General features: G+C 38.4%; 2 long non-coding RNA genes across 2 annotated transcripts; both read left to right on the plus strand.

Annotated features, from left to right (window-relative positions):
• Window positions 1-2,468: 2,468 nt before the first annotated feature.
• On the plus strand, window positions 2,469-8,281 carry LOC145988302 (uncharacterized). Its single transcript, XR_014441733.1, has 3 exons — window positions 2,469-2,593; window positions 5,529-5,593; window positions 7,926-8,281. It is a non-coding gene; the product is annotated as an uncharacterized LOC145988302 (long non-coding RNA).
• A 13,651-nt stretch (window positions 8,282-21,932) lies between these two features.
• Window positions 21,933-26,251, plus strand: LOC145988303 (uncharacterized). Its single transcript, XR_014441734.1, has 4 exons — window positions 21,933-21,967; window positions 23,455-23,516; window positions 24,767-24,960; window positions 26,148-26,251. It is a non-coding gene; the product is annotated as an uncharacterized LOC145988303 (long non-coding RNA).
• Window positions 26,252-26,787: the final 536 nt, after the last annotated feature.

The following is a 26,787-nucleotide window of genomic DNA, read 5'->3' on the forward strand; positions in this document are numbered from 1 at the left end:
ATAGTATAACTAAAAAAAAATGTTCGACATTGATCACTGTGTATACTCCACAACTTGGTATATCATGTGCGGTATGTCACTTTCGTGTGGAAACTTAGCAGAAAGACAAGGTAATTTAAAGGGAAACATTTAGATATTAAAATTTGAGGTCATGATTGTCAGCGTTGATTTTATGTGCATTTTCTGCTGAGTTTGACTGATCTGGACTGGGCCTACGGTTTAAGGTGGGATTCGAACCTCTAGCAATGTCTCCGACAGGCATGATACCCGAGACCCCCAGATTACAATATAATAGTCTTACCATTGCACCATTTGGAAGGCCCATGAACTCATAATTTAACAATCATAAAGCGTATACCCCTGGGTTGTTTCCCGATGTTGATAATATAAATAGTACTTGGAATGAACAAAGTAAAAAAGGGGAATTCCGTTTCAATTCGAAAAAAAATATGCTGAAATAAATATAGTAGCTGAGTTGGTACTTGACGGCTCGGAGACAGAGTACGTCGAGTGGTCGACCTAATCGCCATGCAAGGTTAAAGGTTCGAGTACAGGCATGTTCATAAGTTTTAGTTTGTGAATTACTGGTGGTCTGTTTTACCTAATAATTATACATTCTCATCATCACGAGCAATCAAAAGTTGCTGAAAAGCGAGATTAAGTAAGATAAATATGAGCCAAAGCGCCTAAAAAGCTTGCACTTGGATCCCTGGCTCCCCTACGCACACATAGGGTAAAAAAAACTAGCAACCTCCTCCCATACATAAAAGCAAGCGTTAACTATGTCGATTGTACGAATAGGCTTTTTGATTGGGTGGAGGGGACATACCCACTCAGTGGCATATTTCTGATTTCATTTCGAGAGCTGGACTTTCTTTCGGTATGCAAATTTGTACAAGTCACCAGTCAGGAAACTAAGTACCTTAGGACATTGGTTCTAACCTAGCTCATTAAAAACATATGATAACATTTTCACGTAATTTAGAAGCATTTTGTTTATTTACAATCTAAGAAAACCACAAACTCACACAAAAAGAGCTATCGAACTGGCCAAATTTCTATTGCCAAATTCAAACCTAATGTACATCCAACCTACCTACAAGATTTATTATGAACACTTTAATATGTGTAAAATATCAGCACTGTGCCATGGAAATTTAAGTGGAAAATGCCTACTGTTGTCTCGGGTCAGTGAGGTTGTCAGTTGCAGAATTGTGTCCTACTTTAATCTACAAGTCTGCATATTTTGTAATTTCAGCAGGGAAATCTTTCGTGACTGGACCATTAATGGACACGGAATGAATTTTCAATTGTGTTTGTGTCATAGGCAGTAATGTGCGTCTACGCGTAAACAACGATAGTCTACATTCTACACGTAGACTATTTTATACACGTAGACGACGTAATCTATGTAAACAACATGGCGAAAGGTGATAACTTAGCAAAAGGCGCCGTGGAATAAAAAGAATATTATACTGCCTATCAGTTGTTGATGTATAAGGAGAACTTTTCATACTCTTTCTTCCAAATTCGAACAATTTCTCACCTAGGAAAAAAAACCTAACATATGAAATATTCTAGTGTTTTATGGGGAAAAGACCACTCTTGCCTCACCACTGCCATCTGTTGTTATTTTTTGCATACTATTTATCTTCCATAGTTGATGAGAGAAGAGAAGAGAAATTTTGTTGTAAACAGGATTCTTTTCATTTCGTTAGGAACCAATATAGTTGAAAATGTCACTTTTCTTTCATGAAACCCTTGAAAATTAATTTTAATGCACTTTAGATTGTCTACGTAGTCTATGTAAACTGCAACCCAATGTAATCTATGCGTAGATTACGTGTAGATAACGCATGTAGACGTAAACGTATAGTCTACGGCACATCACTGGTTATAGGTTAAGGAATTGTATAATACGTGCTTTGAATTCAATTTTCTTTGAGGGTGATAAAAACATCCCTGGTAGGGAAAAAAATAATTTTCTTTTGCCAGGGTTTTTGTGTGTGTGTGTGTGTGCGGAGGAAATCCTCACTATCAGCCACGTTAGTTCGCATATTGACTATGTCTGATACACACAAAGCACAATGAAGAATTGCTTACGAGAACAACGCCACTGAAACGTGGTGGTCATTAGCCGTAACGTTGTCACGAAATCGCTTTCACACGTTGGTGCGAATCTCCTCTTTACTCTACCCTCAAAGTAAACACTCTTGCAATTAACACAGAAAGAAAAACTGAGCTGTGTATCGTTATCGAAAGTTTCATCCGGAAATTCACCTGTCAAAAGCATCAAGCAGGATTAACTTATCTGCAACAATGATCTTTCGCCTGTTGTACACGTGATTTCGCGTTCTGGTGCCTGACCGAACCAAAAACAGCAAACATGACGACCAGATGTTGGATTTTGTTTAGTTTCCTTTGCATTGTCCGAGCTCACCGACTGCAGTTTCTTTGTCGTATAAAAAACAAGTGTATCGGTGAAACGGCACAGTGAGTGCTTCGGAAGAGTATTGGACGATCATTGTACTCGGTGTTGGTGCAGTAGTTACCAGAGGCGATCCTTGCTGGTATCATGGACGGGAAGGTTTTGGTAAGATGGTTTTACTCTAGTTTCGAAGAGCTTACTTTTTCTTCTGATGTACTGGTCTGCTAAAGGCACAGAATACGGTCAAATGCAGGGCTGGACACGAGAAACTGGCCCGTCTCATATCACTACTTGGTCAAACAAAAGTTTCTGCTAAATTAATGTGCTTCAAAAACAAGAAGAGGCGCAGATACGGCAGGAGGGGGTGACGTGACGTAGCCACGTGAAGGAGAGTAGTAAATGGGCGAATGTTCATTCATTCATTCTTTGTTTTCTGCCCAGAGGCAGGTCCTTCCATGCAACCTCCATTCTGTTCGATCTTCAGCTCTTCGCTTTGTAGAAGCGTAGGACCCATTTATGTTGATGTCGACAATCGTGTGGTATCATCTTCCCCTATTTTTTTCCTTCGACCATCCCTTCAATAGTATCCCCTAGGATACAGTTTCTTCTCGCCAAGTGGCCTAGCAAATTTATTTTTCTCTTCTTGATTATCTCCAGCATTTATCTATTTCCCCTTACTCTGTCTAGCACTGTTTCATTTCTCACTTTTTCTGTCCATTTCACTCGTGCCATTCGTCTCCATAACCACATTTCCTGAGCATCCAGTCGCTTTTTCTCACTTCTTATCAGTTTCCATCTTTTTGCACCATAGAGCTACACTCCATACAAAGCATTTCATTAGTCATTTCCTCAGTTCTTTGTTCATAGATCCACAGAAAATATTTGTATTTAAATTGAAGGATTCCTCCGCCATTGCTATTCTTACTTTTATTTCTTGGCTGCAATTCATAACACTGCTTATGATGCATCCAATATATTTAAAGCTTTCTACTTGATCGACTGATACGTAGAAGAAATTATAGTTTGAGAATGTGTGACAAGATGACGGTTTTTCTTGCCAATCCCTGTATTATCAAGTAGGCTAACGTATCTATAGTACTGGAGAAACGTTTTGACTTTGCATGATTTAGGCATCCAGACAAATTTGATTTGTTTGCAAGCTTCAGAGTAATAATCTTATAAATTTAAGCACTCATTAAAATTGATGGACAAACTTTTGATAACAGAGACAGGTCTGAATACTACGTTTTGGATGTTGTCGGGAACTGAGGCTTTAAAGTTTCGAAGATATTTAATGAGGTGCAATAGTTCGGCGACATTGAAGGCGATTATATCTTCTCTGTGTTGAGATGGTCGCTGAAGGTTTAATCTTAATCTTCGCCGGTAATGTTGGAGTCTTCGTTGGGTTTAAAAGCGTCCTGAGTGTATCTGTGAGTGCCTGTGCTTTCTCTCTGTTAGAGAGGAAAGGTAGTTCTAACCATGGAGGATGGGTATGTCGATATTGTTTTTGTCAACCTTCTGGTAAACGACTATAGTGAGAGGTCGTGTATACTGAGGTCACGAATGGGGGCCTCGCTTTTCTGTTGCTATGTAGATTAATGTCTCTCTTGGATTTAAGAAGCGGAAGCCGTTTGCTTGTGTTTGTGTAAGGGCTGACAACGCATGACTTAAGTATATACTTGAGCAATTTAGTTTTGTTTAAGAAATTTGTAGGCAATGTACCGTTTGGTTTGATTTGATTTGGAGTTTGTCCACTTTATGAACAGAAGGGTAATCGGGACTGGACCTACAGTTTATCCGAATCACTATGTGCCTCCACCAGGTATCGAACCCGGGACTCTTTGATCACAATGCGACGACATTACCACTACGCCACTGGGGAGGCCCAATGTAGCGTTGGGATAATTAGGTAATAGGAATGTCTGTGTCTATAGATGTGATATATTCATATTTTAGGATAAAGGAAGTAGGAGAGATCGATCGTATCCTAGGTTGAAATAGGGCGTGAAGCTTTGTTTAGAAGGCTGTCCATTTAACTTTATGATTGGCATCAAGTTTTGAAAATAGGTTTTGGGCCGTGACTTGAAGAGGGTTGTGATCGAAGTCAAACAATTCTAGTTCGGTGACAGTTTTCCTGCCTTTGATTACTACTACGCCCAGAATATCGTGTAGCAACATAGGATTACGTGAATAGTAAGTTCGATTGGTGGGAGCGTATATCAATACGCTTGCTTTGAATACATATGAACAGAGTTTGACCACTATGCCACGGGAGTTACAAATATACAGGGTGTACCAAAAGTCCGGCCTCATAGGGAACGTCGAAAAATTTGAAAAAAAAAGTAATGATCATTTCTTGCAGGTAAACGAATGTAGATTAAATGGATGGCAGGGATTGAACGTACACTATACAAGAGAAAGCCGAAATTGTGATTCTGAATGCCTCAGGTTTCTCCCAACGGCAAAGATGTCCCCAGACCTCACACCCCTACATTTGTGTTCTATGGGGGCACCTTAAACCAGTGGGCTATGGTACAACACACGTCCACGTTAAATAGATGATCTCAAAGAAAATGTTCGTGCTGCAACCCACGCTACCACACCAACAATGTTACGCAATGTAGAAAGAGCTTTCCATTCTCGTATCCATACCTGCAGGGTTCAAGAGGAGTATCAATTTGAACATTTCTTGCCGTAATGCTTTTCCTACCTGAAGCAAAGGCTATATTATTAATTTTCAAACATTCATCACTTCAAGACTTCCGACTTTTCCAATCAGACCGGACTTTTGGGACAAAATCTATAAATGGCGTCCTATGAAAACGTTATCCTATAATGTTTACCTTTCCTAGAAAAGAGAGTAATATTTCAATATTGTTGCACAAGAAACTTCGAAAACATTTGATATTAAGTTATTCATTGACACATTTATGGAGCACAACAAATTTCTTGTCGCCAGTAGATTATAATCTGGCAACAGTGTTAACTTTAAAACTGACAAAAGACTGTTTATATTTACATCGCGATAGAATTTTATTAATGCTTTGGTGAGCCATCTTTTGGTTTCTCTTTCTACCAATGTTTCTTTTTTGTTTTACAGTTTTTCATCCTTCTGATTCTTGGTATTGTCGCAGTGAGCTTCAGTGCACCAGGTCATCATGAGCAGTAAGTGATATCTTTAGATTTGATTATGTAGCGTCATCCTTCTACCACCGGAGGTTAATCGCTTATATGCGAATAGAGGATACGAGAGCATATATCCATGCCCAAGCTAAGACTCAAGCCCAGAAACCTCAGGGGAGACAAGGAGGACGTATTTATGGGGGTTCAGGGGTCCAGAGCCCCCGAAAGACTTACTAAGTACTAAAATTAAATAATGAAAAAGTGAAGTAATAACATTAATGAAATTAAATAATGAAAATATACTTGTTGTTTAATCAAGAGTTATTTATTTCCACCGAATTTATTGTAAGGCAAAGATTATATTGGGATCATACGGCTTTGGATGACAGTACCAAAGATGATATATGCAAGATTTACTGTATTACTGCTTATAATAAGATGCATAAAATATTATCAGGAACGTCACTTTTCGTCAACTGGATGTAACATAATTTTTTGATATTCAATAAATATTCAATTCTTTACCTATTTGACAATTTCCTTGCAGTTGTTTTTGTTTTGCTAAGTTGGTCGACCTTAACTATAGGTAAGCTAGATAATGAATATGTGCTGTTATATATCTATCCTTACACCATCTATTTTAAAAAAAGATTAATTAATTTGAATATTTTAATTAATTTAATGTAATGATCATTATTTGTTTCAAACATTATTATTATTATTTTGAGTTCGGAACCCCCAAAATATATTTCTAGCTACGTGCCTGGAGACATCTTAAGTCGACGAAGGTAGCAGGGAACCAAAAATAATAAAATGAAATGTTCCATACATAAATAATAATAATGTAGCCCGTTTAATTTGAATAATTTCTAATGGGAAGAAATTACTCTTAAACTATCGCAATATGTTTTTCTTTTCTCCTCAGGAGCCAAAATTTAGCAACCAGAGAGAGGGGGATACACCAACTAGATGGGGGAATCCCCCCCCAATTATATCATTAATCTCATTGGTTAAAGGTTTTAAAAAGTACAGCATCATGAAGCATTGTGTGGAAAAAAAATACAGCTCATTCATATACGTGAGAAAAATTTATGAGAGAAGTAATCTACGACAAAAAAAACTGTTGTCTACCAAGTGATCAAGAAAATTTTATTTCCGAAACGGTGTCATTGAAAAAGTATTTCCCCGTTCAACAAAAGTGCTGAAAGACTACCTCGAGGGTAGCAAGTCACACACTACAAAACTTGCTCGTGCTTTATATGATCCACAAAGTTCTCAGTATCAGAATATAATCAATAAGCGCATAATACATGTTCGTATGAAAGCGATAACACATTTCTGCGAATAAACACGGCACATGGAGTTTCACAATCTGCGCTTCTAATGTCCATGTAATCTTGCAGCGAGGACATACCAGACATTGACAAATGCCACCACTACATTGCAATTGCTAATCAGGAAAATAATTTTCTCCCCTCCCCCCCCCCCCTTCATTCTGATTTTGAAGTGGGTAGCATTAATCTTGGTTGCAAAAGAAACAAATTCAGAATTTTAAATATCTAATATCACGGCAGTAGGGTAACTTTTATTTTACATATTAATCACATTTTAGGTTTTCTTTCCCTACTTTATAAAAATAATATTACAGTCTTAATACTTCCAATTGCTTAAAAGCTAAGTTAGGAAAATATCAATATTAAAAGTTGTATTTAAGGTAAAGTTTAATATATGTTAGAAGCAGTATTACAACTCAGCTGAGGCCAATGATTGAGCAGTACGCACATAATAATTTGTGATAGGATTCCACTTCCATAAACATTGCGAAGAATGGAATTTTTTATAAAGTATAGAATAGAATGGTCTTTGCCTGATGGACCGTTCTTACAATCAACCTTTGTCAGAGATGGAATGAAATAATGGAAATGATCATAATACAAGAAAAATAATGTAAAGATTATACTATAATGATAAAATAATATATTAAATTAATTAGTATGTATACTGTGGAGTAAATTCTTGTCTTAATTTCCTTCCTGTCTTTTTATATGTACTTCCGATTCTATAGTGTATTATTCTGCGATATTTTAATTCAACTCTATACCTTTGTTTGTCATATTGCCTGAATGATGATGCAAATTATAAATATAACTAACACAGAGTCATCTATCGTCGAATATAAGAAGACACAAAATATATACCATATTTCATATATGTTCCTAATATTTCTAGCTAAGTTGAGAGAAAAAGAGGGTGTTAAAATATCCATTTAGCTTAAAATATATGCTTACTTTGCATTATGTTACTGTATCAATTTATTGAAGAACTCCTATAAACACCAATAAGAAGTTATTAATTTGTGATAATTCTATTTCAGCCATAAGAAGGAGATAGAACACCACCCAAAATACTTCTACCACAAGCACCCGTATTACCACCACCACGACCATGTCCACGAACACAAGCACCATGAGCAGCACCACCACTCGCACCATAAGAAGAAGGACACCCACGAACACAAGAAAGAAGAGAAGAAGGAAGACTGGTAGAAGACAAATAGGCCAAAGAAAATATTCTCCATAAGGCTTAAAGGAACGTGGTTGCGTACAAATCAATGATCTCTACTATTCATCTTCTCCAATGACTCGATTGTTAAAGCAGAACTTGGAGTATCGTACAGATGTTCTTCACTCTTTGCTTGTTAACGTGCAACAGTTCATGTAAAATACATATATATATATATAAATCAAATAACATAATATATAAATCAAAATCCATTAAGTAAGTAAGTATGTGCAACTAAAAATTTATTGGAAAACAGTTTTGGTAAATTGTTGTTGAAATGCAATAATGTATATCCTACCTGTAAATGCACCGCAGGAAGTTATTAGTTTTCACGTTACCTTTAAACAAGAATCGATCTAATCAGCATGATAACTAAACAAGTGATTAGAAACAGTTGAATCGTTACATGTTTCAAAACATGAACGTAGCCTGGCACGATAACATAAATATTAACATATGTACCTTGGAATGTTTCAAATTACTAGTAGATTTTGAATTCTAAATACTTTCCGAACATGGACTCAATGATTTGATGTCCATATCCTTGAAGTAATGACGAAAACCACCTTAAAATTATATTTGAGAAAATGCATCCAAAACATGAAAACTAACACAAAAATATTGACTCCAATACACATTAAAGTGTACAAAGTGCTAATGAAGCACTTTTGGTTCTTGAAAATACATAGAGAAATGCATGAAAGGTTACTTTTATCAGCTGTTTTGTATGAGGCAACAAAATGCATCAATTTAGAAAATCAGACAGGATCATTTGAAAGAAATCAAAATTACACTTTTAACTGTGTTAACTACATCAAAAATACATCAACCTTGATGTGATGCATTTTGAGTTCTGTCTGTAAGGTATGAGAATAACGAAATTCAATATTTTATTTTATGGACTTTAATAATTCTCAAATATTTTCATATAAACGGTGAAAATCTGAAGTTCAGTTGCATTAAATACATACGAATTTTTCACAGGCCTTGTTACTGATAGGCTAGTTCTTGCATTAGACCAGCGATGTTGCATTTGACGACATTATCAAATCATGTATGTAAGCAGGTTTCATTCTAAGACAGATTTGTTGCTTAGTACACCGTCATTTCCCACACACTGTCACTGTCACAATATGCATAATAAAGATATCATCAAGATAAAAATGTGATCTTGTTCCTTTTCTCAAACCTTGTGTCCTTAGGTTTCATTCGGATTGAGGAAGTAGGCTATTTACTGGAGAAAGAGTCAACTTACGATGCTCTGGATCTTAAGTTACATGTTAACAGCATCGAGTATGCAGATTGGTTTGGTTTGAGTTGGTGTTTTAAGTCCACTTTATGCGCAGTAAGGCTAATCGGGACTGGACCTACAGTTTAAAGTGGAATCCGAACCACTTGTGCCTCCACCGGGTATCGAACCCGGGACCCCTTGATTACAAGGCAATGACGCTACCACTGCGCCATGAGGGAGGCCCCAGAGTATGCAGATTCAAAGAGTGATCTGAGCTATGTCAGTGAGAACATTCCTAGGAAAAAGAAAGCAAAACTTCCGTTTAGGTTGTGGCACCTCTCATCCTCATCGTCGCGATTATCCTAAAGAGGCACTTAATCGAGCAAAATATGAAAAATTGAAGACGTTTTACAGCGCGGAAACATTATACGTAATTAAGGACTTTCGAGCGACAGGGAGTTTTAAAAACCAAAGCGACATGTATCATTTGAAAACGAACCATAAGAAATAAAACAATCTTTCTTACCGGAGTGTCGTTTGCATGTTACTCGGACAAGGCCGTTTTCTCCGTAACACCCATAGTGTTGGTCTGCGCATGCGCAGTAAATGCTCTTTTACATATTAGAGGGCTTCGCTGTCGCTTGCGGTGTGAAAGCTCCTCGGACTGTATTCCGAAACGGTCTCTTCCGCTTTTATAGAACGTTAATTTTCCTTTTTAACTTAATTTTATCATACGTAACTTAAATCACTCACCTGGGTCCGTCAAATATTTAAGTTTCTGTTTTTAAGTTCACTTTAGACACACACACCCTAATCAGCCCTGGACCTACAGTTTAAAGTGGGTTCCGAACCACTATGTGCCTCCACAGGGTGTCGAACACAGGATCCATGGATTATAAAGCAACGACATTACAACTGCACCATCGCACAGGCCGTGGAGCGTGAAGAATTGGTCAATCGGAAAATAAATATTATTGTTATTGAAGTATAAATGTAACTGCCTAACACGGGCTCTTACTCATCATATTACCAAATTTTCGTGCCCAGATTTTCCTGGCTTGTAATTTATAAAATTAGGGGGAGGGAGTGCCAGATACAGTAACCACAAGGCCTGACGGTGGCAGATAAATTAATGAAAACAAAGACTGATTGATTGATTAGTTCATTTAGTTTATTTTACTTCGCTTCTCTGCTACCTTTGGCTAATCACGAAGATAAGGATGATTGACTATAGAACACTTATGCCCAGACCGGGTTTCGAACCTGGAACCCTTGGCCTCGTAGCTCACTTGTGCTAACCACAGAGAATAATGAACAGAAACCACCCCTTGAAGTGTGTGAAAATTCTTTTATTCTAGTAAGTACTGTATTTACAGGCTTGTAACGTGGTTGCAAAGCAAGGAAAAGTGGTAGAATATTTAATTTCCGGCGGAGAACGTGCCCTTTGGGGGCGAGGATACTACATTCATTCCTGAACCAAAAACGACCCAGACACCAGGTTTTTAAGCCCTAGTTTGTCTGTAATGACGTCATCAAAATGGCGGTGATGACGAAAAGTCTATTCCTGAAACTATAGAAGAAATTATAAAAGATCCACTTTAACACATAATATTAGTTCTGACGGCCAATATGACCGCGAGAAGTTAAAAAATAACCCTTTCAACTATGTGATCATGTTTGGGATCTATCCCTCTGTTTTGGAGGTTCTTAAAATCAACTGTGGCATCAAACATAGTGCCAGACTAAGCCCATGAAATAATCCTAGTTCATTTTTCGGCTGTCTGTAAATTTACAAAGTGGTTCAAAAGTCCGACACCGTAGGATAACTGCGCTATTAGTGCAGATGGCGAAAAATGTAGAGAGGGGAAAGTTATTGGAAATATAAGGTTTTAAATATAATATCCTTGAATTTTTAACGTAGCATGCACAGTTTCATGCTTCACGAAGACAAACAAAGATGTCGCATAGAGTATCAGAAGATCAAAAATTATTTAAATCCTCAAATATTTTTCTTGCAGATTCTTCAGATTCTTCTTTAAAACATTAATCGTTCTCTAATAATAAATTCTAGCTATCAAATGCTTTCATGGAATAAAAGTCAATGAGTTATCACGGTAATGGCTCTCTCAATAATAAGTTGACAAAACTTTACAACAAATGTAAAATAATTTGTTATGGTAAGATAGCTTATAGTAGGCTACTCATACTTTGAGCTAATACGTTCAATATTTTTAACCACTCTTGAGACTATTAACAGATTCTGCTGCCATAACACGGCGACTAACCACCTTAGGAGGCAAGAATCAGATTCGTAGCAAGAGGTAGGCTAAGGGGGCTAAAGCCTATGACGCAATGCACAGAGGGCGCCATTCAAACATTTTTTCTTCACACAAAGTCAGAAATAGCGACGGAGAAATTTACACTTGGAGAAGGAAAACATAAAAGGCAGTTGAGGCGACTGGGTTCCAAAACGGGGGGAGGGCAAGTTGCCACAAAACGGGGGGGGGGCAAAGACAGTTTACTTTCCCTTGGTAGATAACGTTTGGCATAGTGCAGGAGCAAAAGTTGCAAGTAAGTTGGGGTAACTGCCCTCCGCGCCCCCCCCATAATTGCCGCCACTGATACAAGGTGTTACATTCTGGTAAAACACTGCTGGAATTTTCTGGTTCCTAAAGTAGTAATAGTAATAGTACGTTTTTAAAGATGTTCTTAAGACATTAAAGCAACTGAAATATTCCTAATATGCTAACATTTTTTTAAACAACGAATATTTAAATATAACCTAAATTTTTTTCTAATGAATTGTTCTTTGTTTCCTCATTTTAAGACTTGTAGGATGCCATAAGAGGAAAATATAGAAGGATGCACAGAAAATGTCGGTGGTTGGTAGTTGAGAGGACGAAGAGCACCCAATCACAATCCTGCCTACGGCGCCAAAATATCTAGCTACGAGGCTGGCAGGAGTTCCACTCAGCACTTCTCTCCAGTGTGCTCACCGCACCAGGAACGAGAACAGAATCTTACAAGTAACACAGTGGCGCTTAAATAGTTGCATACTGGAACAGTTCTTTTCCACCACTGTTCATATCTATATTTCATTTCTAATTATTTTCTAATATCATTCAAGAATTCTATCATTTCTTCATATTTCTAGATCTTTCCAGCATTTCTCTGATTTCGCAGCAACTTCTTGCCAGTATTGCTGTAAGATTCCCCCTCGCAAACCCTAAATCGCCACACATGGCCCATGACGGATTCGCCCCGAGTCTAGCCTCGCATTGCAGCCATCTTTACTTCTGAAATCCCTACGTCTTTACACTAAACGTTCTTGCGAATATCTTAAATCTGGCAACTATCGGCTAACCCTAACTCTCTCTTCTATTCATCTTTCCACTAATGGCCCAGAGGCAGCCACTGCTATTGTCAACTGTGTGTCTCTCTCCAACCATTCTGGCGACACAAGTCATAAAACTCATTGTCTCACAATAACCCCTTTTATACGTCCCGATCATCTGGTCTGCATCCTCCTGTACTGGTTGCAAACTCCAAAGATGTGTCACTAGAATTATAGTAATATGATAATATGGTTGGATACTTTGCTTTGGTGTAGCGGGAATATATTGCCTGAAGGCATAGGAGGTTTGACATCACTGCAAACTGTCCTTTGCTGCTTGTAACTTTTCCCTCCAAATTTCCACCAATAGAATTCAAAAAGTCAACTCAATTTCGGCATAACCATAACATTCTAAATTTTGTGGAAACAGTTTTGGCTCGAGTACGGTGAAGGACGGAGGTGTCGAATACCATCGAGATCCGTCGGTGACCACTAAGCAGTACCGAGTGTAAGAGATATTATGGTGGACAGTGTTAAGATACCTAAGTGTGTGAGGTGACAAAAACAAGTTGACGTCCAAGTTGCTATGCTTATTTTCAGTACAAGTTTATTGTGCGGACAGTGTTATAAAATACATAAGTGTGAGCAAGGAACTAAATGCACCAATGGATCGGTTTGACCAATGCAGAACCGGTGTTTTGATAAAGGACCACAGGACGCAAGAATAGGAGCTTCACCACGGCAGTGTCGTCCAGGAACCCATGGAAGGGGTAAGAAAACGAAATTAGACAACAGTGCGCCAGCCCAGGTGATTCAGTAATCATCCCCTCTCGAAAATGTCAATCACAAACAACTAGAACTTTTGTATCTAAAAACTTTCTTCTTTACTTATCTTAATCAGCATTAAACTCAAGTAAAATTGTTTCCAATCTTTCTTTTTTTGTTTTAAGTAATTATCTTTATTTGCAATGAAAACCTTCAGTGGTGTCCCACCCCTACCGACTAGCTAGCTGGAGGCGGACTGTGGTGATTGTTTCATTGGTATTTGGTTGTGTCTACTGAAGGATTAGTTCTTAATCCTGAAGGTAGCGGCACCCTAATATCCGTGCCTCTTTGGCAGTGACCACTGTCCGCCGATGCAATGGAAGAGACCATTGCATCCAAGGATGTTGAATTGTACCATCGCATCTTTCATGACGCTCTCAACGTGGGGCTACCATCTCTTTCATTGCATCAACAGTAACAGTTTACGGCGCCCAGGCAATTTAATCACGTTTCGGCAGGGGGTTATCTGGCCATATTAGCACTGTGTTATGATATCATTTAATTGTAGCATGTTTGTTTGTTTAGTTTTGTGCATGTCTTTGGTATGTTGTTGCAACCATGTTCTAAAGGGGCTATTTAATTTATATTATACTTGTGTTTGCATAATCTTCATTAGCAAATTGTCAAATCGTCAGTTGACAACACTGAACTTCCGTCCGATTTTGAGTGAACAGTAGGGAACTTTTCCTTTCGTATCCCGTTATCTATTGACCGTTTTGTTTGGGAAAGCGATTACCATGCCTTTGACGCGGCTACAGAAAAATCTCGTAGAAGAAGCCGGTTTGCATGCCACAAGCTCAGCAGGGAACCTCGAAATGGAAGGCACTGAAAATGAAAACGCCGTGCACCAAATTTCTGTGCTTACAGATGTTGGGTCTCCGTCGGAAAATGTCAGTCTCTCACAGGTCATAAATCTTGAACAGCCGCCGACCACTATTGAGGATATGTTTATACGTTTAACCCAGATAATTCAGATTCAAAATGAGCAAATAAATGCCAATATTAGCAATTTGCGTAAAGAGCATGCTATTAGTATACAAGCGCTCAGGGAAGAAATGGCAACGAACAGGTCAAATTTAGAGGCTAGGGTTGATAATGTAAGGGAGGAAAATAATCAAAATGTAGAAGGCTTACGTAACGAAACCGCTCAAAATATTTCAGCTTTGAGAACCGACATTGAAGACGCTAGAGAAGAAACGGCGCGAGATATTTCGTCAATAACAGAGAGGATTACGCGAGTAGAAACACAAGTCAACGTTCGCGTCACTGATTTTGAGAAAAACATTGCGCAAGATGTATCCACGCGGTATGAACGTTATGAAAATCAGTTCAGTGATCACTCACGATCAGTACAAAAGGACTTATTAGAAATTTCAGGGCAAAATGAAACGCTGCAATCCGAAATTAGGATAAATAATGAATCTATTAATGAAATTAGGCAACAAATGAACGGTTTAGACAATGACTTGCGAGAAATTCAGAATTCGCCTCAGCAGTTATCAATTCAAGTTCGTAAGGAATTACAAGAATTAAGTACAAATTTAAACAAGAAAATTCAACAAGAAGTGAGTAATGTAGAAAATAAGGTTAACCGCGACGTGAGAAGTTTGGAGCAGCAGGTTACGGAATTACGCAGTCAAAATTCTAATGGCACTAATAGTGAACAAACGTTTGATGACAATTTCGGAAATGTAGCTCAGAATGCATTTGATGTCCCAACTACTTCGGAAAGTAATGACCAGATAAGTTGCGCTGTTGCCAAACAACTGTTAGATAGTAAATTGATACAATTACCATATTTTGATGGAGAAAATGCCGAGATTAATGTGCATGCGTATCTAAGAAACTTGGAGGAATACTTGTCAATCATGAACATTCCAAGGAGGCTATATACCAAGGTGTTACGTCAGACGTTAGGGGGGCAGGCGTTAACGTTCTTTGAAGTGTTTGAAGGAACCATTCAGTCTTTTGACGATTTTAAGGCTTTATTTCTGAATGAATATCTCTCAGACCACCAATTAACTAACATCAAGCTTACATTGTATACATCCAAGTACGATTCGAAGAAATCTGAGTCTTACGTCCAGTATGTAGTGAGAATGGCAAAATTAAACACAGTCTTAAATCCACCGTTGCCAGAAGATGAACTTATCAGAACATTAGCCAGACATTTTCATCCTGGTCTGCAAAGAAATATCACTGCTGCGAAGCCGAAGACGTTATCTGAGCTTATATCGATATTGAAGGAATTCAGTATGATTGATGAGGAAAGAAATGTAACAATGAACAGGAACAACAGAAACCAACCTCAGAACAATACTCATGGTAGGCGTGGCCAGATGCATGCCGTAAACGCAGCTCAGGTGATGACTGAACGTCCACGGGAGGATAGAATAAACGTAGGACGTCGCCAAGCACGGAATGAATATATTCCAAGGTATAACCGCCAATACAACGACAACAGGAATGAATATCAGCACTTTTCGAACAACAATGAAGCAAGCGCCAACCAAGAAGGCAGAAACGAGCAACGTCAAGCTAATGTAACACGTGCCAATCAGGGAAACGCCACAGGCTCTCTTCCTCGCAATTAGATGGGGGAGAGAAGGAAATTCACAATAGATTACTAAATGGCAACAATGCGAACGTATGGATGGAACAATCAATTTTTCAAAAGGAACTTTGTTCACATGTTAATAATAACAATAATGGAATGAAAATGGACGAACCAAGAAGATGTGGTGGATCTGGCAACAATGAGCATGGTGAAGTAGCCGACGATGATAACAACGTGTCCATGGCCCTCTCAGGCGTTATTGATGTAACAATGAATAAAATGACGACGAATGCCGACAGTGGAGCAACGTCACAAGAAACTTTAGATAGAGCGATAGGAGCTCTCGAAGACGAATTCTGGGAAGATGGAGGAAAAATGTACCCATCTTTAATTACGAAGATTCGTGCTTTGCCTGAGGCCAATTGTACGGTTAATAATACCGAAAGCATTTGTTTATTAGACACAGGATCTACGTCATCAGCTATATCACACCTTATGTTACAAAGGATACAAGAAAATGAACCTCAAACATCGGTTATCGGCGTATCTAATCTTATTATTAGGACAGCCACGAAAGAAAAGCCAGTGCGAATTAAACAACAAATTCTTGGTGAAGTTAGACTTGGCAACACTGTTATTATTCATCCATTCTTAGTTGTTCCGCACTTGAGATTTGAAGTTATAATCGGAGCTGATTTCTTTCATGAATATCAAGCCAATATTGATTTCGAAAAGGGAGTTTTGAATTTCATGAATCAAGATGAGAAATGTGCAGTTCCATTTCGCAAGAGCGATGTTTCCATTCAGCCACGTATTGTTACATGCATGATTCAAGAACCTCTTTTGCCAATAAATGATGCGGATCATATTAATCAGTCATTAGAACCATATTGTGATGACGTCAACATAAACGCTTGCCAAACGATAAATAAGGAAGCTCTAAAGTTGCCTACGCGCACGGAATATTATTCCGAGGAAGAAATTAAAAACATTGTTTGTAAACAAGAAGATTTGGATAAAACACAACAAGGTAAACTACTGAAATTGTTGTTGAATTATCAGGACGTGATGTCAGATTTTCCAGGAGACGTGAAGAAATATGAATATAAAATTAAAGTGAAGAATATAAAAGAATTTCAGGCGAAAACAAATTACATTCCTTTGGCTTATAAGGAAATAATAGATAGAGAAATAACTACTATGCTGGAGCAAGGTGTCATTAAACGAGGATATTCTGCCCACACTTCACCCTTATTGATTGTAAAGAAGAACGATAATACACCTAGAGTATGTCTCGACCTCCGCTTAGCGAACCGATTCATTGAACGAGATGCAGAGAGGTGTGAATCAATTGATGATATATTATATCGACACCAAGGTGCAACTTATTTTGCCACGCTTGATTTGTCACAATGTTTTCTATCTATTCCACTGCACGAGGAGAGTAAGAAATACATGGCTTTCGTTTATAGAGGGAGAACTTTTGTTTTTAACAAGATTCCGTACGGAATGTTAAATTCCTCGAGTGCTTGCGCACGCTGCGTAGAACAGGTTTTGGGGAGCGAAGTTCTCTCATACACATCTGTTTACGTCGATGATTTACTGTGTAGTGCCGACACTTATGATGAACTTTTGTCAAGAATAGAAGCCATTCTGGAGAGATTGAAAAGAGGAGGATTTCATGTAAAGCTTAGAAAATGTTCATTTGGAAAGAAGGAGATTAGTTATTTAGGTTTTAATTTAACCGGGTCAGGAATAAAATGTCAACCTGAACGGATAGAAGCCATTCAACAACTGCAGCCACCGAAAAACCAGAAAGAGTTAAGAAAATATCTAGGATTTGTTGGATTTTATAGAGCATTCGTGCCTCAGTTGTCATCGTCAGAAGCTCCATTGTGCGCTTTACTGAAGAAGGACACTCGTTGGAAGTGGGGTCCGTTGCAGCAGTCCGCCTTTGAAGAGATAAAGGAAAAATTCCTGAACACAGTTATGCTTTATTATCCTCTGAAAGGCAAGACATTTCATTTGAGTGTAGATTCGTCAGCCTATGGAGTTGGGGCATGTTTATATCAAAGTGATGAAGATGGAAATCAACATGTTATTGCTTTTATTTCACGCACTTTAACCGCAACTGAGAAAGTATATGCTGCGACAGAGCGTGAGATGCTCAGCCTAATTTATGCTATCAAGAAATTAAGGCATTTCCTCGAAGGAAAACATTTTATTGTGGAAACAGATTGCAAGGTGTTGACACACTTGTGGAAATGTTCTTTCACTAACAAGAGAATACAAAGATGGTGTTTACAAATACAAGATTTGTGTTTTGACATTAGATATGTGCCAGGGAAGCAACATATTGTGCCAGATTTTTTAAGTAGAAATCCGGTTAATACTGACACTGGAGTGACGGAATGTCACACTGAAACCATTGACACTGAAGAAGTGATCGCAGCAATTGATTATGATATTGATACGAGGGTTGTCCCTGAATTGAAGAATATGACCGAATTGCAGGAAAATGACGAGAAGTTGAGAAATATTATTCACATTCTAAAGCAAGATGATAACAGAAAACTTAGTCTTAAAGAGAGAAAAATCAAGAATCTTCATAAGATTGAAAATAACATTGTATTTAGAAGAACGAATAATGGTGCAAATGATTGGAGAGTGTGTGTATCCCAATCGATCATTACGAAATTGATTTGGTATATTCATACCATTCGTGGTCATTTCGGAAGTGCGAAAGTGTTCGCAGAGATGAGAAAATCCTTTTATTGGAAAAATATGGCTCGGCACATAAGAAAAATTTTAGCCTCGTGTGACACGTGTCAACGTGTGAAGGCGCCAAACAAAAATTTCCAAGGATTACCGATTGCCATCATTCCCAAGAATTGTGCGGCAAAGTAAGCCATAATGTAGATATTAAGGATATGAAACCTTATGTAAGGCCCATCAAAGAATGAGCTTGTGAGCTTGTAATTATGTAAATAGAAATGGAAAAGTGTCAGAATGAAGAGAGTTCATTCATTGATCCTGCACAGCTGGAGGAGGTTTAACCGCGAGGACAACCCCCCGCAAGTACAATATAAAGGGACCCAGTCAAGGTCAAGGAACCCAAACAAACACACCCATGGACCTGTCCTAAACTTTCCCTTTTGTCAACCATTTCCCATAGAAAGGAAAGGATTATATATCTTAAATTATACTCAATATATTATTGCATATTTTATTATATTTTCTATTATATCCCATTTACTCTTATTTACATTTAATCTTCGATTTTATATTGTGTTAATCAAGTTATGTAGATATGTATTTGGTGTAGCTTGTCAATTATTAATTATATTTTCATTATTCACATATTTACTCAAAAAAGTGAACTCAGAATCGGACAGATTTTCCTTCTCTAAGTTCAAAAGGGGCTTTGGAACAGTTCTTTTCCACCACTGTTCATATCTATATTTCATTTCTAATTATTTTCTAATATCATTCAAGAATTCTATCATTTCTTCATATTTCTAGATCTTTCCAGCATTTCTCTGATTTCGCAGCAACTTCTTGCCAGTATTGCTGTAAGATTCCCCCTCGCAAACCCTAAATCGCCACACATGGCCCATGACGGATTCGCCCCGAGTCTAGCCTCGCATTGCAGCCATCTTTACTTCTGAAATCCCTACGTCTTTACACTAAACGTTCTTGCGAATATCTTAAATCTGGCAACTATCGGCTAACCCTAACTCTCTCTTCTATTCATCTTTCCACTAATGGCCCAGAGGCAGCCACTGCTATTGTCAACTGTGTGTCTCTCTCCAGCCATTCTGGCGACACAAGTCATAAAACTCATTGTCTCACAATAACCCCTTTTATACGTCCCGATCATCTGGTCTGCATCCTCCTGTACTGGTTGCAAACTCCAAAGATGTGTCACTAGAATTATAGTAATATGATAATATGGTTGGATACTTTGCTTTGGTGTAGCGGGAATATATTGCCTGAAGGCATAGGAGGTTTGACATCACTGCAAACTGTCCTTTGCTGCTTGTAACTTTTCCCTCCAAATTTCCACCAATAGAATTCAAAAAGTCAACTCAATTTCGGCATAACCATAACATTCTAAATTTTGTGGAAACAGTTTTGGCTCGAGTACGGTGAAGGACGGAGGTGTCGAATACCATCGAGATCCGTCGGTGACCACTAAGCAGTACCGAGTGTAAGAGATATTATGGTGGACAGTGTTAAGATACCTAAGTGTGTGAGGTGACAAAAACAAGTTGACGTCCAAGTTGCTATGCTTATTTTCAGTACAAGTTTATTGTGCGGACAGTGTTATAAAATACATAAGTGTGAGCAAGGAATTAAATGCACCAATGGATCGGTTTGACCAATGCAGAACCGGTGTTTTGATAAAGGACCACAGGACGCAAGAATAGGAGCTTCACCACGGCAGTGTCGTCCAGGAACCCATGGAAGGGGTAAGAAAACGAAATTAGACAACAGTGCGCCAGCCCAGGTGATTCAGTAATCATCCCCTCTCGAAAATGTCAATCACAAACAACTAGAACTTTTGTATCTAAAAACTTTCTTCTTTACTTATCTTAATCAGCATTAAACTCAAGTAAAATTGTTTCCAATCTTTCTTTTTTTGTTTTAAGTAATTATCTTTATTTGCAATGAAAACCTTCAGTGGTGTCCTACCCCTACCGACTAGCTAGCTGGAGGCGGACTGTGGTGATTGTTTCATTGGTATTTGGTTGTGTCTACTGAAGGATTAGTTCTTAATCCTGAAGGTAGCGGCACCCTAATATCCGTGCCTCTTTGGCAGTGACCACTGTCCGCCGATGCAATGGAAGAGACCATTGCATCCAAGGATGTTGAATTGTACCATCGCAATACTTTATAATTTCATTATTGGTTATGATTCATTGTTGTTGAATAACCAATGTATTAATTAAACTTTCTGGGATCAATGCTTGTTCATTTGATTTGCGTCCATCCTTAACTCAATTCATATGTAACAATTACACAACCTAATGAGGGCAAGTAGAATGTAAGGCATATAATCGCACGAAATATTATGCATTAAAATTTATTAACATCGGATTGATCAACTAAAGGATTCACTGTTTTACCTGTCACCTTTCATAGAACATTTGAACTGATGGACGAGGAAACCGTTTCTCGTTTAGTCACGCCGATCCCCATTAAGCTTTAAACAGAATGGACAATTAACTTCAGATCCTATGGGCGCTTACGGTACTTTGCGAACCAGAATGTGTCCGAACAGACACTTAAAGAACCGACCTCGGTGACGGAATGGTTAGCACAGCGCGCAACGGGTTCGAATCCCGGCTTAGACATGACTGTTCTTTGTGTCACTTCATCACATCACAGACCTTCAGTATTTACTGGAAACATCCTAAAGTGCTATCGCTGAGACGATGACCGAATGCATTCAGAACAACTGACTCAGGAACCAAAACCTAGAGCATAGTCACGTCTGTTAACAAATTAATTAGCAAATTCCGATGAGTGCAGATGAAGTCACGCCTTCGCTACTGGAACCGATGAAGACCTGGAGAGAATGCTCTTCGTGATGGCTATTGATTCGGATTATGCACCCGCCAGTTCCTTTACGATTATCTTGACAGGCATATCTAACCAACTAAGCCCTTTCTACTTTTATTTTGTATTCTGCCACTAGACAAGGCAACAATAATGACTAATATAGTTCATTGCTTCCGATTGTACTTGGTATGGTCTGGATACAGCTCGGAGATCTACGAGATAGCTGTTGCCTTGTGCATTCACTGAAACCAGGAGTTGTATAAAGAGAGATGGGTAGGATTCAGACGTTGCACTTCACTCAATATCATCAGCAACTTTGCAACAATGAACGCAAGAATACTGGTAACTATAAGATGAATTTACATTTAAGTTCGAGAAACAATACGAGTATTGTTTTTATTATGGAGAAGATTTACTTCTTTCTGTAATTTTCATAACATCTCTGACCTTGTTTGCATTTGTAGCTTCTAAACGAGTTACAACTCCCGAAGCAACCAATCAACATGCCAGCTGCTGACGCCATCCCAACCAAACACCTATCACTAACCCGCTTCCTCACGCTTTACGCTGTTGATAGGCTCGCTAACTAGATTCGCGCAATCGGCTGGAGATGTTCAAGATTTTGTATTGTTACTGTTATTGATTTGTTTTATTTTACTTCGCTTTTGTGCCACTTTTAGCAACTTTACGAAGATGGGGATCAGTCATGATGTGATGAAATTGATGAATGGACACTTACAAACATCCATGTCCAGGCCAGGATTCGAACCCGGGACCCCTAGCGTCGTAGCGCGATGTGCTAACCACTCCGGCACGGGGGCCGGCTATGTTTCAGACTTAAGGCTCTCATATTTTGATATATTTAGGTACCTACGAATTGGCTCGTAGGAATGGAGTACAGGGTTAGCACAAATAATGTTTCCGATATGAAACATACAGTATTATTAACATTTAATGGGATCCAGATGCACAAAATGGGTACATATAAACTCAAAAAGTATTTGTTGGTCTACCTTGCATCCACGTAGCACACTGTTCGCCTCCAGGACATTATAGAAAATTGTTTCCATCCAAGATAGGAGAGTTTTGCTGTGCTCACAAACCTGTTGTTCGTGTGCAGACATTTCAGTGCCACGTTCCACTGGTGGACATCCAGTGGGTATGGAATACGTTAGAGATGCTCCAAATTTAAGGAAAGATGCTGTACAGACCCATCGAGAGTAGACGAGGAAACATTGGAGCTGTTCTGGGGTTTACTCAGCCTGCGAAAATTACTTTTACCACAGATAATATTTGATATATGAATGCATATCAGAACAACCATCGCCAAAACTGATGATGATATGTTGCAATGTTTTCCGTATCTCTATTTCTCTCTTTCCTCCCCCCCCAATGTTTTTTCTTTCCTTTCCCTATCCGTCTTTCCTCCTCTGTTGGTCTGTCTCCTTTTATCACATTCAATCTCCATAATCACGCCTCTCTTTTTACCACGACATGTGTGCGATTTTTCCTCTACTATAAATGATTTTCAAAGGTTCTCCTGTATGTTATGTTGGTGGGCCGAAGTGTGAGCAGAAGACTATTTCACAATAAGGTAGAGCCCACTTGTGTCCTCACTGAGGTGACACCTCTGGAATATGTTCACAAGTATCATATAACTTTTCTAAATTAATTATACACACACACTTAACCCAAACCTCTGAACATTCTCCCGTCCTGACTGTTAGGAAGAAGCTGCAATCAGATTTTAATCAAACATACTGGGTAGCCTTATATAGACTGCAAACTTATTTTCTCTTATGTTGATTCTTATTTGTCTTATTTTCAAGCTGATGTTCCTGGTCGCTGTGTGGATGGTTGCGGTAGTATCAGCAGGTCACCACGAGGAGAAGTAAGCAACAGTTTTGTCTGCAATTTACAAAATAAGGTGTTTAAAAAAATAACGATCAATTTCAGTTTTGAATTTGGAAGATAGTTTTGCAGAATTGCAAAATGACTTACTATTACCAAGTTCTTTATTAAAAAATAACTTTTCTACGTGAAAGATAAAGGAAGAAGGTGGATGGATTATGATGTTCAGAATTTGAGGAAAAGGAGAAAATAATTAGAGGGTTTGTTTGTGGATGAGATAACGATCAACCATGGATTCTGATATATTTCTCCTTTTACATAGTTTTTTTTAAGGGGATGATGGGGTGAAGTTTTCTTTCTTTTGTGCATAAGGTGCACACTTATGTCAGTTCTGTAAAATCCTCGCGAGTATTAGAAACAAGGGAGCAAGCTGATCCAAATTGTGGATTACCTCTTAAGTTGCAATTATTCGCAATAGTTTCGGGTTTCATAAGCCAATTTTCCATTACAGACATATGGACAGCAGTGAGAGCAAGCAACACAAACATTCACGTGAATGTTCTAGAAGGGATTCTAAAGTTTTTTTCGAAAAGATAGGAAGTTACGAAAACTGCTCTGAAGGCGCAGTCCAAAGGCCCAACAATGAGTGATGATTAGAAGAAATTGATGAAGGAACACAACTCTCTCTCCCTTTCTTACTATGCTCTTAATATAACTGTCACCTTATGCATTACATAAGATCGACATATTATATCTATCTAAAACAACTGCATTCTTAAAATTGATGTTATCAAAGGTATTCTTTGATTAATTATCTACAAAACTATCTTTACGTTGTGTTGATTGATTTCACTTCGCTTTCTGTCACGTTTAGCCTAACAACGAAGATGAGGATGAGTGATGATATGATGACATTGATGAAGGGATATTTACAAAGAACACGCATTCCCAGGCTGGGATGCAAAACCCGGAATCCTCAGCGACGTAGCGTACTGTGGTAACCACTCCGCTACGAAGATGATCGGCCTTACGTTTTATCTTTGCAATCTTGAACAAGATTTGTGGACTAATGTCTTAGGGTTCTACAGGTAACACCAGTTTTATACCTCAGTTCATGAAGAGATATCGATATTAGCTCTGGTAAACTTATTATCAACATGATCAAGTACAATGCATTCGTCAGGATCATACGAAAATAGGCGTACATGGAACTAGAAAAACAGGGAAACATTGACGCTTTGCCCCCTTTGTTTAAAGTGTTCCTTAACGAAGCGTTTTTGCCTATTTCAGGAAAGAGGAGAAGAAACACATCGAGCACCACCCGAAGCACTTCTACCACAAGCACCCGTACCACCACCACCACGACCACGTCCATGAACACAAACACTACGAGCAGCACCACCACATCCACCACAAGAAGGAAGAAAAGCACGAACACAAGAAGGAAGAACACCACCATAAATGAAGAGGAACTTGACGGTGAGGTATGGAACACAATTTTTATGACGTAATGTAACATGTATAATTATTGGACTCCACCAAGGAAATGAGGATTTACGTAAATAGAACACAGAGTGTTCAGTTATATAAATATAGGAAGATGCATTTCTTGTTTACTTCGTAAGCTAATTTAATAAAATCAAATTCAAGCAGCAAAAGCAAACGAGGGAGTCATTGTTATTGGACTCCAAAGATGACTAAAAATGGGATTTCAATCTAATAAGAAAATTTAGTTGATTTCATTTTGATTTATGTTATTAAGCGTCACTTTTGTTTCAGCTCGTTCGAGTTTGGGGATAGGAGGGAGATGCTTGTGTGGATCAACATGGAGACAATGTAGTAGTTCTGGGATGCTTCTGCAATTTATACTAGCGGAGATATGTTTTGTAAAAATTTTTTTACTGTGGGAGTATGCTTTGTTGAGTTTGTGGATAGCAGGGGTATGCTCAGTGGATTAGCATGGAGACAATGTATTAGTTGGGGGATGCATATGCAATTTATACTAGCTTAGGAGATGCTTTATGATAATTATCTTACTAGGGGAGGACACTTGGTCGAGTTTTGGGATGGGGCTTCTTTGAATCAACAAGGAGAAGGGGGTGCTAATGCAATATACTAGCTGGGGGATGCTTTATGAAAATTTTCTTAACTGGGAGATAGTATGCACCTGCGTTCCCTCCACTTCGAGCACTGATGCTAATATCCAAAGTGTTAAGTTAAATCATTGATTTTTTTTTGATTTGATTTAGTTTATTTTACTTCGCGTTTTGTGCCTCTTGGCTAATTTGCGAAGATGGGGATGAGTGATGAAATGATGAAATTGATGAATGGACATTCACAAACAACCAAGCCCGACCGGGATTCGAACCCGGGGCCCTTGGCGTCGCAGCGCGATGTGCTAACCACTCGGCCACAGGGTCGGGCTTAAGTTAAATCATGTAACTAACGAACACAATAAGGCGGAAATCTATTTTTCGTAGCATTTCTGCCACTTTTGGCTAATCGTGACGATGAGAATGGGTGAGAATTACATGGAACTATGAAAGAACATTCACAAAGAGCACCTATGCCCAGTTTGAGATTCTAACCCGGGAACTTCATTGGCGGGAGCGAAAGTCGACGCTTCCAGCATATTTACTGTAACTAAATCCAACTCTTTTTCTCCTTTCAGGAAGACACGAATCGGAAGCACGATATCTTCAGAGAACCATCTGTGTATACATTTATACATAATTCATTATGTTAATCTAATTACATTTTTATACAAATATAAATAAACACATTTTGGAACAAACAATAAATTATGTCTTATTCGCCCCCATACACAGTCTTGTATATTTTCAACATGAAAGTTCATTGTGTACAGACAAGAATCACATTAATTGTCGGAAGTGCACTATTTTCTCTTCGGACAATAGCTTGCAATTAACAATGCATGCATTACATCACGAAGCATACGCTCGAATGTTCCGAACCATCTGTGCGTAGAATCAAAGCGAAGTTGGTTGTTTCTCTTGTGTTGTACAATTAAATTATTATTATCGAAAAGTGTATTCTTATATTGAAGCATGTACACCAGTGTGAGAATTAACGGGGAAGAAGGGGGGCGCCGGGGATTTCCCCCGAAGAAAATGAAGATCCCCGGCAAAATAAAATTATTTTACACCTGCCAGGGTTGTTTTTCTCTCCCTCAAATAAAGTTGAACGCCTACAGTATATGATTAACTGTGGAACAAAATTGAAAAAATAATTCATGCCAATTTAAAAAAAAAAGGATATCATTGTGCAACTGAACAACTTACCGACACAAC

Source organism: Lepisma saccharinum, chromosome 5, assembly GCF_977018435.1.
Source record: "Lepisma saccharinum chromosome 5, izLepSacc3.1, whole genome shotgun sequence".
Classification (NCBI taxonomy): domain Eukaryota; kingdom Metazoa; phylum Arthropoda; class Insecta; order Zygentoma; family Lepismatidae; genus Lepisma; species Lepisma saccharinum.